At 41.0% G+C, this 13,999-nt stretch overlaps 1 long non-coding RNA gene across 1 annotated transcript in view; it reads left to right on the top strand.

Moving 5' to 3' along the window:
- LOC125965267 (uncharacterized) overlaps positions 1-13,999 on the top strand; it is a 358,615-nt gene that overhangs the window by 199,178 nt on the left and 145,438 nt on the right. The gene's annotated exons all lie outside the window — the stretch shown is intronic.

Raw genomic sequence — 13,999 nt, 5'->3', positions numbered from 1 at the left:
AGACTAAAATTTATGATAAATTGGAAGTATATATGTTAAAACAGAGATATCCAAAATAAAGGAAATATTCTACTGGATTGTGGTCCTCTTGAAAAATGAAACTATGCCTTTTTTCTCCTTTTTTTTTTCTTTAATCCCTCGGAACTTTTTACAGTGCTTGGCACTTGGTACTTATTGAATATATGAATGGTCATCAAGGGAAGAACCTTTGTGTTGAGAAATCATGTTCCTAAAAACTCAGGCAAAGAAAAGAAAGTGTATTATATATGTGAAAAGTATTAGGAAGTGTTTATATTGTTTATAATAAAAAGTTATTTTCAACAGACATTGTCATACGGTATATTTTTGTCTTTTGGTATAATTTTAAGCTTTTCCTCACACAAAGAATGTCCATTTAAATTATTCCTTTTTCTTGCTAACCTCTTTGTTGGGTTGTTTCTTATAAGAACACTAAATTCAAATTTAGTATTAATTGTACCTGGCTTTTTTAACTCAAGTTCTGGTTGAGTTTGGTCAGCCTCGTGCTGATGAGCCCCATTTACTGGGCCAGCTTCATTAGATGGAGCCCACAGGCTCCTCAGAATCTTCTCTGCTGAGAGTATTACTTGGTAATGAAGTGGAGAAAGCAGTAGATCTAGAGTTAGGAAGACTGAGTCCTAACACCAACTCTGCCATGAACTCGGGCATGTTACTTCAGGCAGCTCATTTAATCTGTGTGGGCTTTACTTTGCTGATGTTTAAAATGAAAGGAATAGCAGCTTTGGGGAAATATGAGGAAGCAGGGAACTCTAATGGGGAAGACAAACACTACCTAGGAAACTCAGGGCCTCTGAGCTTAAACATTAGGTCTTTTGTGTTTTCTTAAACAGTGTTCATCCCCAAACATTTAATAAGTATCTGTTCTATGTCAGGCACCTAAGACATTGAGATAAACTAGAAAAACTTGATCTCTACCCCTGAAGAGCTTCTATCCTACTATGAAAACAAAGCGATTAAAATTGAGTAAATAAAGTGCTTTTCCAGGGGAGAAATGACCACCTGTTATGGGTGCAGAGAAGACTGCTCTTACCTTCCTCCCAGTGCACCCCCAAAGTCAGTCTATGCACTTTTCATCTTCCTTGACAATTTAATAGGATTACTGATTTCTAAGTTTTGCTATTGGTGTAGAACATCATCTACCCATCCATCCAATAAATATATAAGGTATAATAAGTATTAATTTCTGTCCTGTGTCAAGAACTTAAGTAGATGCTGGGAGTACAGTGAAAACCAAAACCTCATTACTTTCTTGGAGCTCGCAGTGTAGTTGGGGAGACAGACATTAATCAGATAAGTATAAATTACAACTGTGATAAATGCTATAAGGTAAGGAAACTTGCTCTGAGATCCTCTCATAAGAGGGATTTTACCTACTGTATATATTGGGGGGAAGGAAACAGGAGGGTCTTTCAAGAAGGGCAACACAAAGGAAGAGATAGATACCCAAGCTGACATAAAAAATGAGTACAAGGCAGTGAAGGGAATCAGGGAAAGAGTTCCAGGCCCACGCCTTCAGACTAGAATGGATCTGTTGGAGCTCAGTAGAGTTACAGAGAGGGTTTTTTTCGCCTGCACCACACAGCTTGCGGGATCTCGTTTCCCCGACCAGGGATTGAACCAGATCTCAGCAGTGAAAGCTCAGAATCCTAACCACTAGACCAGGGAACTCCCTTACAGATAGTTTTATGATGATGTTGGCAGAGTATGGATAGGTAAAACGTACCAGGAAACCCCCTAAATCCAACCATGTTCCTCCTATCTTTCACTATGCCAAATATAAATCAGAGAATCTCTCTATGATCAATAACAACAAAAAAAGTATTGATTTTTAAAGACTGTTAGCACAAAATAACTGTCTATGCTAAAAATAAGCATAGATCATTGCAGGAGTTGGCATGTGAATATCTACTTCTTGGTAATTGAGTCAGTTGATGGAAATATTAACTTTTTTGAGCATATGGGTGTCTACATTATTCTGAAACAAGGTGGGGTCCTGTTTCCATCAGAGCACTGGGGAGGCCCTTCCCCAGTGAAGGCCTTGGTCCTGCCTGGTGCCCAGTGGGTCAGTGCATGGTACTGGTGTGGTAAAAGGCCACTCACCAACCCCGCCCCTCGTCTTAAGTGGATGACTTAACTCTGAGGGAAACCCCAGGTAGATGGTGTCTAACTCCTCTCTGCATAAGAATGGTTGCTTTGGAACAATACTTCTCAATGTGTGTTCTGTAAGCCAGCAGCATCAGTGCCACCTGGGAACTTGCTAGAAATGCACATTCTGTGCTCCCCCAGAGCCAAGGAATGAGATCTGTGTTTTAACAAGGCTTCTAGTCCCTCAGGTCCCAGAGTCCCTCAGAAAATCTCTTGTTCTGAGAGAGATGACATTGGTGTTCCCAGGGGTCAAAGCTTCCTGCTAAGATCTTGGGGAACACTGTATTCTACACTCCTTCCAGAAGATTCATAGTATATACTAACATATTAAAGGCTACAAATAATCCTGTGTCAAAGAAACTATTTAACCTATTGAACAAGGTTTTCCAAACATATCTGAACATGGAACATCATTTACTTTCTTTTACTCTCTTTTTAAAAGAGATGTTTAACTTGATTTCAGAAAAATTTTCATTTGCTTTATTATTTGCTTGCATGGTCTCTCTCATGGATGGCTAGATAGATAAACCAGTAGATAAGAGATATATAGTCAGGATTTTTCCCAACTCCCATCTCTGCTCCAGCCTCAATTTCAAATGCCCAATCTGATTGGTGTTACTTGGATCAGTGTCCTTCCACTGTGGCCAGAGTACCAAATTCAAATTACACCAAATGTCTATCTGGTGTTTACCAGTGGGGGCAGGGGTACTATTTAAAAAGAACTCAATATGAGTTGAGTGGTTGGGCTTAATATGTTATGCTATAAAATATGTTACAGTTAAAATACAAATAGCCTGTTCACACAGATATTCATGTATGATGTGAAGAGACAAAGTTAGAGTGCATTTGCCCAACACACTGCACTCAAGTCGAATTGTAGATAGTAACAGCCTCTTCATTAAATAATAAGGGTGAAAAGTTTGAAAACCCCCTCGAAGTGAACCAGTAGTTTAAATGTTTTGAAATAGGAGCAATTGACGAGATCCCATGCTGGTGAAACAAATTTTGCCCTGGAAATTATCCTGGGAGAACTTTCATGTTAAATTAAAAATAGAGTCCTCAATCCCTGCATCCTCATATCAGAATAAAAATGCCAAGATATATACAGCATGCCTCACAAAAAGATAGCCTCCATACTTCTCTACTAAATTTAAGTCCCAGTTACAGGAAATACCTTGGTATTTAAGGATTCATCATAAGGTTGTGAGATTCAAAATACTTCCATTAGGTGGCATCAGCCATACTGTTTTGAAAATGATGAATCGATTTAATTACAAAACAAAACTAATACTTCGCTCTTTAATGTAAGGATGAGGAATCTGGCCAAATTGCTGATTGTTTAATCCCTGACTTTATGCCGTTGACTTTCAAATAAGGTTTAACAGCTTAGGAATTCAAGAATAGCTTGCTCTAGTTTCCTTATGTGTCCCTGTCACTCATCTCAACTCTAAAATTTTCCTTCACGGGAGGTGAGAGTCAGGAAGGTGTGTCACACCAAGCCACCAAGACCTGCTGCAGGCCCCTTGGAGCTGGGGTTTGTGCGTCACCACAGACCTCTGGGTGACAGGCTCCAACATGAACCACAAAATACACAATGTACCCAGAGAATGGAATCACACTAAAAAGAAACCAAACTAGCTGGCAGCAAGAGGGAAGAAAATCCCAAATTACCAGTCCAATTACCTGGAGACAATGTTAAGCATAGAGGAAGAGAATGCTTAAGCTTTCCAAATGTTCTTTCTCACATGGTTTAGTTTTTCTAAATTTTTTGGACTTTTATACCTGCCTGATATTCTAGAGTTTGTGAAATGCTGATTTAGGATTTCTTGGCTTTGTTCTACCTCACTGCTCACAAGGTACTCAAATGGGACTACAGCTATTCTATTAATGACCTCTGGAAGATCAAAGATATGGTAGGTTTACACCAACAGCATGGTCATTTTGGTAAGAGTTTATCATGGTATCTTATTGGACTTAAATGGTCAAAATTATGCCCTAAAATTAGATGCTGTGAGAAAGAAAATTTCTCTTCCATATATTTAAAATTTGTTATAACCCAGTCCAGAAGTAATCATTCAATAATGTCCCCACACATCAACAGAGCAAGGAAGGATTATAAGTACCTGATATCCGGTGAGTCTGTGAGACTCTTAAATCTTGGTTGAAATGGTAATGGACTCACATTATTCAAAATTGGCTTGTTATATTTTACAATTCTTTACAAGTGAAGACATTACTCTTTTTCATTTCCATGGCTTTATGCTGGATTAAAGGACATCATCCAAGTGTCCTTAGCTATGGCCTCATCTGTTATGCCAAAAAGATTTAAAATTAGTAACTAACAGTGTATTTTGGGTTATTTGTTTTTTAATGTTTACATATACCAGTAGGCTTCCTTTTCTCGACAACCCTCCCTTTCCTTTAACAGACTCGGCACTAAAGGCTAGCACAGTACAAGTCGCAAGCAAAACAGTTCACAGAACCGTTCTAATTCTATCTGAAAAGGACTATTGCTTTCTGTGGTTAAAGGTGTGGGCTTTCTGTGTTTTATCCTCTAGCTAGTCTGTGCCTCAGCTTAATGAGTGCCAAGTGGCTTGTGACTTTGCTTCCAAAGCAACATGAGGAAAAAGGAAATCTGTGAGTTCTAAGAACCTCTGAGTATATGGGGCACAGTGTGTATGCTTATGCTGGCTCTGTTTCTGGAAAACTCTGGTTCGGATCATTTTGAGCTGAACAGAGGGCTGAGAAACAGCACCTATGCCTCCAGCCAAGCCCACCTTTCTGAATTCACTTATCAGGATTTATCCCATAATAAATAAGATACCTCCTAAGTAGTTGTATTCCCAATTTCATAAGGAATGTCCAAACTGATTAATGGTGTGAATAACAGAGATAAAATAAAGGCCAAGGAACCAGGGTAATAAGGGAATGAAATAATGGGCAGTATTATTTTGCAGTAGTGGTAATAGAAGCAGAATACTTGTACAACAAAGTTACCCAGGGATTATGTGGAATTAACTGGAATATGAACGAAGAACTCAGAGCTATTTTACTAGAATTGCCTTATACCCTTTGTATATGTAATATGCTTCTGCTTGATATTTACATTTAAGTTCAAAACATTTCCTGAAACATTTCAATGTGGCAAATTTGGGGGCTGGGGGCACGTGGCAATATTGTATATCCTGTGTTTACTTAAGATGAAAATAATTAGATCATCTGATTCATTTTTTATTTTTATGAATGAGAATGAGGCCAAGAGAAAGGAAATGATCTCTCTAGGACCATACAATAGTGTTGGAGGCTGGACCATAAAAATCATCCAGATCTCGGGTGGCCTCGGCCTGCAGTGCCTTGAAGCAGGGTTTCGGTTCCCATCTAGTGATTGAGGTCAGGTTGTGGCGGTGAGAGCACTGAATCCTAGCCACTAGACCAGTGGTCAGTGACAAGGCCCTGGCCCTATGACTTTACAGAAAAAGAATTCCCACAAAGACGGAAAGTAGTGAAACAAGTAAAGTATTTATTTGGAAAAAAAAGAAGTACAGTACGTGTGGATAGACACACGGGTGGGCTCAGAGAAAGAGTCGTGCCCTCTTGGCAGTTTGAATCACTTATATGGGGCATTTCTTCCATGTTTCCTTTGACCAATCATTTTGATTTGCCTGGTTCAGAGTCCATATTTGGTGTATCTCAGGATCTTCCCACGTGTGCACGCGCATCTCTTAGCCAAGATGGATGCTACTGAAGAGGCCTATGGGTAGACTTAGCCACTTAACATCACTCCCTTTTTGACCTCCAAGGAGCCTTTCTGCTCATGTGTAGTCAGGGAGGTCTCCTAACTTCGAGAATGAGGGATATGTGGTCTCTTATCTTCTATCTGGGCAGGGGCCAGCCTTCTCTCTTAATTGTCCTGTTATTCCCATCTCAGAGTATCGGTCCACAGGGAACGAACTCAAACCATTTAGCCTGAGGGCCTATCTATCACCTGCCTCAATCCCACTTTTCTCCTTCTAGCTTATTAATTCCTCTACTACTTCCACAGTCCACTATGTGTTTAGATATCCATTATTTATCAAGGGTCATGAAATACATTTAATTCTACCGTAAGGGTACCACTAATCTGACGATGCAAGGGGAGCTGAGTCCATGTGTCTATATTATCTTGGATAACAGTCAGGCCCCCCCAGGCTTTCAGCCTTTGCTGGCCACCCTCTCCCCACAGCTCAGGTCTCTGATTGACCTTAGTCAGGAGAGATTAAAAGGGCTCTGGCTCAGTTGTCTGAGATTCAGTAAGAAATTTTCTTTGCCAGGACAACTTTGGTTTTGCATCCAGTTTTGACAACTCAATTTCTGTGATTTTCCCAAGACTGAGTCCCTACCTTTGTTACAAACTGTCTCCTCCTTTAGTCCCTATGCCAGAATCCCTGTTTCTTAATACTCTGTGCCCAAAGGATACTGCCTTCTTTTCACCAGATCTTACCGGTTCAAGTTCTGGTCCTTGCCTCAGCCCAGAGGCTGGGCCCCACCGCTATTTTTTTTTTAATTAATTAATTTTTTTTTGGCTGCATTGGGTCTTCGTAGCTGCGCACAGGCTTTCTCTACTTGTGGTGAGAGGGGACTACTCTTTGTTGTGGTGCTCAGGCTTCTTATTGCGGGGGCTTCTCTTGTTGAGGAGCACAGGCTCTAGGCATGTTGGCTCAGTAGTTGTGGCTCACGGGCTGTAGAGCTTAGGCTCAGTAGTTGTGGTGCATGGGTTTAGTTGCTCCACGGCATGTGGGATCTTCCCGGACCAGGGCTGGAACCCGGATCCCCTGCATTGGCAGGCAGATTCTTAACCACTGAGCCACCAGGGAATCCCCCCGCCCCACACTGCTTATTGATGAGGGGCTGGTCTCTTCCTTCAGTGAAGACAGAAATATTGACAAATACATACAACTATCTCAATTTTCTTCAGTCCATTCCAAACATCTTATATATTTTCCCCCCTCTCACTCTTAGCCATCCAATTGGCTTCTTCAGGAAAAAAAAAAGTACAACTACAAAGATCGCTCCTTCACAGCACCTGAGCACCCACTCCATAGCCCCTCTGGATACCATCAGCACAAAAGCTAGTCACAGCTCTCTGTCGGGAAGAAAGTAATTTTCCTCTACCCTTCTAGGTTCTTCTGGCTGGTGTAAGAATTAAATTGATGTGAGACAGATTAAAAGAAAATCAAACAAAAGTTTAATAACAGGTACACATGGGAGAGACCCAGGAGAACTGAGTAACCTGTCAAAATGGCTGAAACCCTCACCTTAAGCACGATCTTCAGATGAAGACAAAAGAGGGTGTTGGGGACAGTGGTCTGGGACATCAAAGGGGAGAAAGCAATTCACATGGAGATGGAAAAGCAAATGTTTGGTAAGCAAATGTTTGCTGGCCCATGCAGAGACAGTGGGGCACAGAGAAGAATTTTAACAAGCCACTTGACTTTGCGGGGTGCCTCCCTGTGTGCACCTAGTTCATACTATAGTTACCTATGGTGGCAGCTCCTTTCCTGGAACAGGTCCTCTAACTACCTTCTTTCAGGCAGTTAGGGGAAGGTCAAAGTTTCTTCCTGAGTCTTTCGGGCCTTGATTGTTGAAACAATCCATATGCATAGGAAATAATCCATATGCCAAAGAGACATTTTGGGGTGCGAATTTTGCTGTAATCCGAAAGAATTCATGTAGAGCCCTTAGCAGACACCTAGGCCTGTAGCAAGTGCTCAAGAAATAGCAGCTGCTACTTCAACAATGCTGAAGATGGTGGTAGGGGTGGGTCGTGGGACGGTAGAGGTGTGGAATGACGGGTCTAACTAAATCAGAGACAGGAAGCACATCCTCAAAACCAGTAGCTGAAGTCATTCTTGTTTTTTTGTCTTTTTAAAAAATACAGTATTATTTATCTTCCCTCTGTTAAACCCCGAGTCAACCACTTTCCCCAGACTGCCTGGGGGCTTATAGGAAAAGAACATACAATACAGGGCAGATGAAACATGGGAGAAAGAACTATGGGAGAGGAGATGGCTCCTTCACATGGCACAGAGGATGAGAAAGGTCACCATCAGACAAAAGAGCCCCTTGCCTCTAAGAGGACGAAGCCCTTCACTGTTGCTTCAGAGAAGGGTTCCTGGCATAACAAATAATGAGGCTCCCAAACACAGTCCCAATTCCAGCCCCAGAGCTAACCACCCCTAACTTGGCAACCCAGACCCAGTGAACGTGGCTTCTGTGTCAATGTCCCTTGAAATGGTGTTGGTTTGGAAGCCATGGCTAGGAAGGACTGAGGTCAGGATACCTGAGCAGCCAAGCTACTGGGGCTCCCATCAGTCACTTCCACACCACTGCAGACAGTGATGGGCGCAGTGGCTGACAAAGGAGGGGGTTGGAGATGGACTTAGTGCAGGCACACATTTTCAGGGGTTGAGGGGCTGTGGCCAGAGAGCTGTTCTCAGTGCAGAGAAGACGGTGGAGGGGGGAGGCAATAGTGAAAATGAAGTCATTTTTTCAGGTTTACAGCTGTAATCCTCAAGTACTTCCTTGTTCATGCAAACTAAATGTTACTTCTCTTCAGTTTAGTCAAATGACTAAGTGCTTGTATGTCTGCTATTTTTCTTGAGAATATGGAATTCTTTTTTTTTAAGATTTTTTTTGTTGTTGTGGATCATTTTTAAAGTCTTTATTGATTTTGTTATAATATTGCTTCGGTTTTATGTTTTGGTTTTCTGGCCGGGAGACATGTGGGATCTTAGCTCCTCAATCAGGGATCGAACCTGCACCCCCTGCATTGGAAGGCTAAGTCGTAACCACTGGACTGCCAGGGAAGCCCAGAGAATATGGAATTCTGCTATTAAAATTCCTAGAAGGAGCTCTCTGGAATTGAAAATAAAAAAATATCAGTCATCCATTTCTTTACAGCTAATGAGTCCTGCCTCCCTTTCTTTGGTTCTGGGCCAACAGAGGAGTCTTCTTATGTGGGTGGTAGCATCAAAAGGCCTTTCTGCTCTTTGCGAAGATCATGTAGTCAACTACTGTACTATCTATACTAACAGTAGATATCAGCATGTGAATACAGTAGTTTAGAAAAAAGGAAAGAATACCTAATAAAGGATTTATTATTATTTGTCCGTGAAATACATTTTAAGGTTTATTGGAGGAAATAGATTTTCTTTACTAAATGTCTTATTTAGGTTAGTTTTAAAATTTATCCATATTTCCCCAGTATGCACAAAGCCTAGAGGAAAGACCCAGAGGCTTCTAAATTGCAAGGAAGATTAGCCAGTCATCAAGGATTTCTCCCAAGGAAAGGTAAGGTCTAGGTGGGATGACAGAGACACTGCACTCTGGGGTATAGCTCATCTGAGACTAAAGTCCTGCTGGATCCTCAGAATGAGCATGGACAGAAATTGTTATATGCAGCCCTTTCTTAAACCTATTTCTTCCGATATGTTATACAACTTAATTGTGTCACATGGCCAAATCAGCTGAAGCACAAGATAGTCAATTTTTCCAACGATGTGCCTGACTTTATTTCTGCATCAGTAGCTGAATCAACTCTGAGTATTCATATTGCAGCTGAAAAAGCCACATCCTCTGGGCCTAAACTTAGTGTTTTAAAGCTATATGGAGTGGATGTACTCATTCCATAGACAGTACATCGACATGGCCACACCCTTAGGTTACAGCATTACAGATGTGTCTCACGCTCCCTGGAGGATATGCTGACGTATCTCTGCCCATCTTCAACCCCAGCTGACAGCTGATGCTATCAACTCCCAGTCCCTCCTCCTTGGGAAAAGAAAGAAAATGGATTAAGGTGTCCCCTTTGGCAAGTTCCCTTTGGTGGTATAATCATTGATGATTCTTTACTTAGTGAAGAAGAATTAAGACTTTGGGCCCGGGGGGCAAAACACACCCTATAAAAGCATGTTTTTTTTACCAGCTGAATGCCTGTTACTGAACAGGAAATCATGATAATCAGAGTTGAGTCAAGCTTGAGAAGGCTTTTGTTGTATGCCCTCGAGTAGAATTCTCCCAGCTGAAGCTCTCAAAGAGACTGGCAAGCTTACCATTGATAAGGTTGTCTTCCAAATTTCTTAGAATAAAATTTAACTGTTAGAGTTTTCATTCATCACTTCCTCATTCATTAAACAAAGTAGTTTTGAATATATTGCAGCCTAATTTTGCTAACTGAGGCTGTTGGCATATTTCTCAGGGAGGAAGTGAAGTTAGGTTTAGGTGTAAAACTGGGCCACGGCACCTAGGCAACAAGTTTCAGTAATAAGTGCCAGGACATGAAACTGAGTCCCCCTAAAACCAAGTTCCCCTGTGAGTTTATGATTAATCTCTCTATCCAAAACTTTATTCATGTTCTTGTCCGACCCCTGTGATGCTCAGGATTGAGGAGTATCAAAAGAAAAGGGGGATTGAAACCAAGCAGAACCCTGCAGGGCCTTCCTGGGTACAAAACCCCTCCATATTCCCCATTTGTTTTTTGTAGAAAGAGGTTTTAGTCTCCTAGGCCTTCCCTGATTTACAAAGAGCAGACTCAAGCAGTTAATGATTAGAACAGTAGAGTCACAGGACTCCTAGATCTCCCTGAAGGGATATAGATAACAATCTGATGCATATCTTTGAAATGTTCTGCAGAAACTAGGACCCCAGTGGAGGATGGTGACTACATGCTGAACACAAGCACAGAGACCTCAGATGGAACCAGAAGGTTGATGATTGAGATTCCCGAAATATCACACTGTTACCTCACAACCAACCAAACAGAAGAAGGTCCACAAACTGATCAGGCATCCTATGACCCTCTCCTCTAACATTGTCTTTATTTTAATCTTATTTTATATTGCAGTATAGTTGGTTAACAATGTTGTGTTAGTTTCAGGTGCACAGCAAAGTGATTCAGTTATACATATACATGTATCTGTTCTTTTTAAAATTCTTTTCCCATTTAGGTTATTACAGAATGTTGAGCAGAGTTCCCTGTGCTATATAGTATGTCCTTTTTGGTTATCTATTTTAAATATAGCAATGTGTACATGTCAATCCCAATCTCCCAATCTATCCCTCCCCATACTCCACCCTTCCTCCCTGGTAACCATAAATTCATTCTCTAAGTCTATAAGTCTGTTTCTGTTTTGTAAATAAGTTCATTTGTATCTTTTTTTGTTTTTAGATTCTGCATATAAGTGATATCATATGATATTTGTCTTTCTCTGTCTGACTTACTTCACTTAGTATGATAATCTCCAGGTCCATCTCTGTTGCTGCAAATGGCATTATTTCATTCTTTTTAATGGCTGAGTAATATTCCATTGTATATATATACCACATCTTCTTTACCCATTCATCTATCCTAAAAGCCATCCAGGGAGTTTGGGTCTTTTGAGCATGAGCTGCCCATTCTCCTTTCCTGGAACCCTGAAAATAACCCTTACTTTGCTGCAGATACCTGCTGTCAGAATTTGGCTCTCTGCACTGTGGGCACAGGAAACTTTGCTTGATAACAGACACATTTAGTCAAACATGTGAATTGATTTATAGGTTAAAATTACAAAGCGTCAGGTTGTATATAATTTTACAAATAGGGATTAAGCAACTTTCATGGCAGAGTAGGTAAATACCTGACCACTGGGAACATAACTGGTGGACAAGGGGAGAGTAGATTGGGAAATAGTGAGTCTTAGAAATTGATAAGTTTTCCCTTCTCACTCTCAATGAAAGTGCAAAAAGTTCCAGTGATTTTCCCTATGTAGCTGCTCTCTGGTATAGTTTTACTGTAATACCCAATCACTGAATTAAGAAAAGTAAGACAAGTGTTCATTTTATTTTTGTGGCATAGAGCAATTTCTGTCTTCACCTGCAACAAAGGACAAGAACTTCAATGTGTCATGGGGTGGTGTCCTCCATGGTCGGTAGTTCCCATAGGCCTGGCTATGTGAGGAGGTGACTGGATGATATCACTTTCAGACCAGGGCCTGTTGTACAGCCTTGAATGAATCTGGCAGTCGTTTTGCTTCAGAGGTAGTCATGTTGACTACAAAGTTCCCTGAGTTCATGGTCTTATTCTGACTCAGAAACATCGTTGTGTATGAAATGCAAGATTTGAGAGAATCTGCAGATATTAGGTTGGAAAAGAGTGAAGAGAAACATAGAGAAGAGGCACTGGGCAGAAGCCAAGAGGCAGGAAAAGTTGTGAATGGGAAGAGACCATCATGCAGAGAGCAAAGTTCCTTGACAGCAAGAGTAGAAGTGGAAATGGTGATAGAAAGTGACTGATCCACCTGATGGATGCCTGTGGATACACTACCTCCTCCATGAAGTCTCACCTAGTCATGCTAGGCAAAGTCATCTGCCTTCTGAACTCAGCACCTAGCCCCTCTATTTTGGCCTTATTGCACTTTGTATCTCTCTCAGGGCTCTTTGAGTTTGAGAAATATAGAATTCAACTCTGGCTAAACATTCTGAGTAGTTCACAGAATTGAAAGAAAAGCTAAACTCCTAGATATCAGAAAGGACAGATTCCAGCCCAGTCCTGATATCTCAAGAGGAGGAATCCAGACTTTCTCTGGGCAGTTCCATTGAAATGATTCTACTTCACTGCTTCCATTTTATGTCAGTCCACTCAAGAGTCAGTTTCCAGGAAGAGAGAGTTGTGTTCTCTCAGCTCAAGACTGCTGGCTACCCTTGGTAGGGGCGAGTGGCAATGGGCCAGAACTGGACTGACAGTTCCATAGCACAATCATCCCATGGGTTAGAGAAGAGAGAATCAAAGTAAAGGAGGATGCATTTTACTAAAAGAAAGAAGAGAGGATATTGTGCAGGCAAACAAACAAAACAAAACCAAAACAGGTGTGCAGTACACACCCTTCTCTATTTTACAATTCTTTGCAGAGTTGTCTTTGTCACCTACTAAATGGGGCAAGTAATACATTTTCCTCTTCCAGACAGGGTCCATTCATTAATTTTATTTGATCCTTTAATATTCCGAATATTATTATCAATGTCTAACATTTATTGAGCAAACACAGTGATACTGTGTTGGGTGTCTTATATGCGTTATCTCATCTGATTTTCTCAGCAGATGTATACAGTAGTTGTTTTATTAAACTCACTTTACAGACAGGAAAACCATGACTTGAAGAGGTTAAGAACTTTCCTAAAAACACATCCTGTAAGAAATAGAAAAGGGTTTAAAATTCAGTTTGTGTGACCCCAAAACTCAGGCTTTTAACCACTCTGATATATTGACTCCACATTATATGAGATAATTGATGCATATTTTAATTAATTAATTAATTAATTGATGGCTGTGTTGGGTCTTAGTTGTTGTGCTCTGGCTTTCTCTAGTTGAGGTGAGCAGGGGCTACTCTTCCTTGCAATGCGCAGACTTCTCATTGCTGTGGCTTCTCTTGTTGCAGAGCACCAACTCTAGCGCGTGGGCTTCAGTAGTTGTGGCTCGCAGGCTCTAGAGCGCAGACTCAATAGTTGTTGCACACTCAGTAGTTATTTGATCCACAACACGTGGGATCTTTCCAGACCAGGGCTCGAACCCGTGTACCCTGCTTTGGTAGGTAGATTCTTAACTCCTGCGCCATCAGGGAAGTCCTGATGCATATTTTTAATAAAAGTATTTTTCCACGCTTGTACAAAATATCTTTTAATAATTTATGCAGCCCAGGACACAGCACCTCAATCTAAGACTTAAAAAAGCTGGAAAAGACTTAGAGAAAAGCTATTGAGAGGCAGCATGGTAGTGAAGAAATGGCTGATGAATGAAAGTCTC

The sequence above is a fragment of the Orcinus orca genome, chromosome 8, assembly GCF_937001465.1.
Source record: "Orcinus orca chromosome 8, mOrcOrc1.1, whole genome shotgun sequence".
Lineage (NCBI taxonomy): Eukaryota > Metazoa > Chordata > Mammalia > Artiodactyla > Delphinidae > Orcinus > Orcinus orca.
Note: the sequence above shows the minus strand (reverse complement) of the source record. Positions and strands in the feature narration are given on the sequence as shown.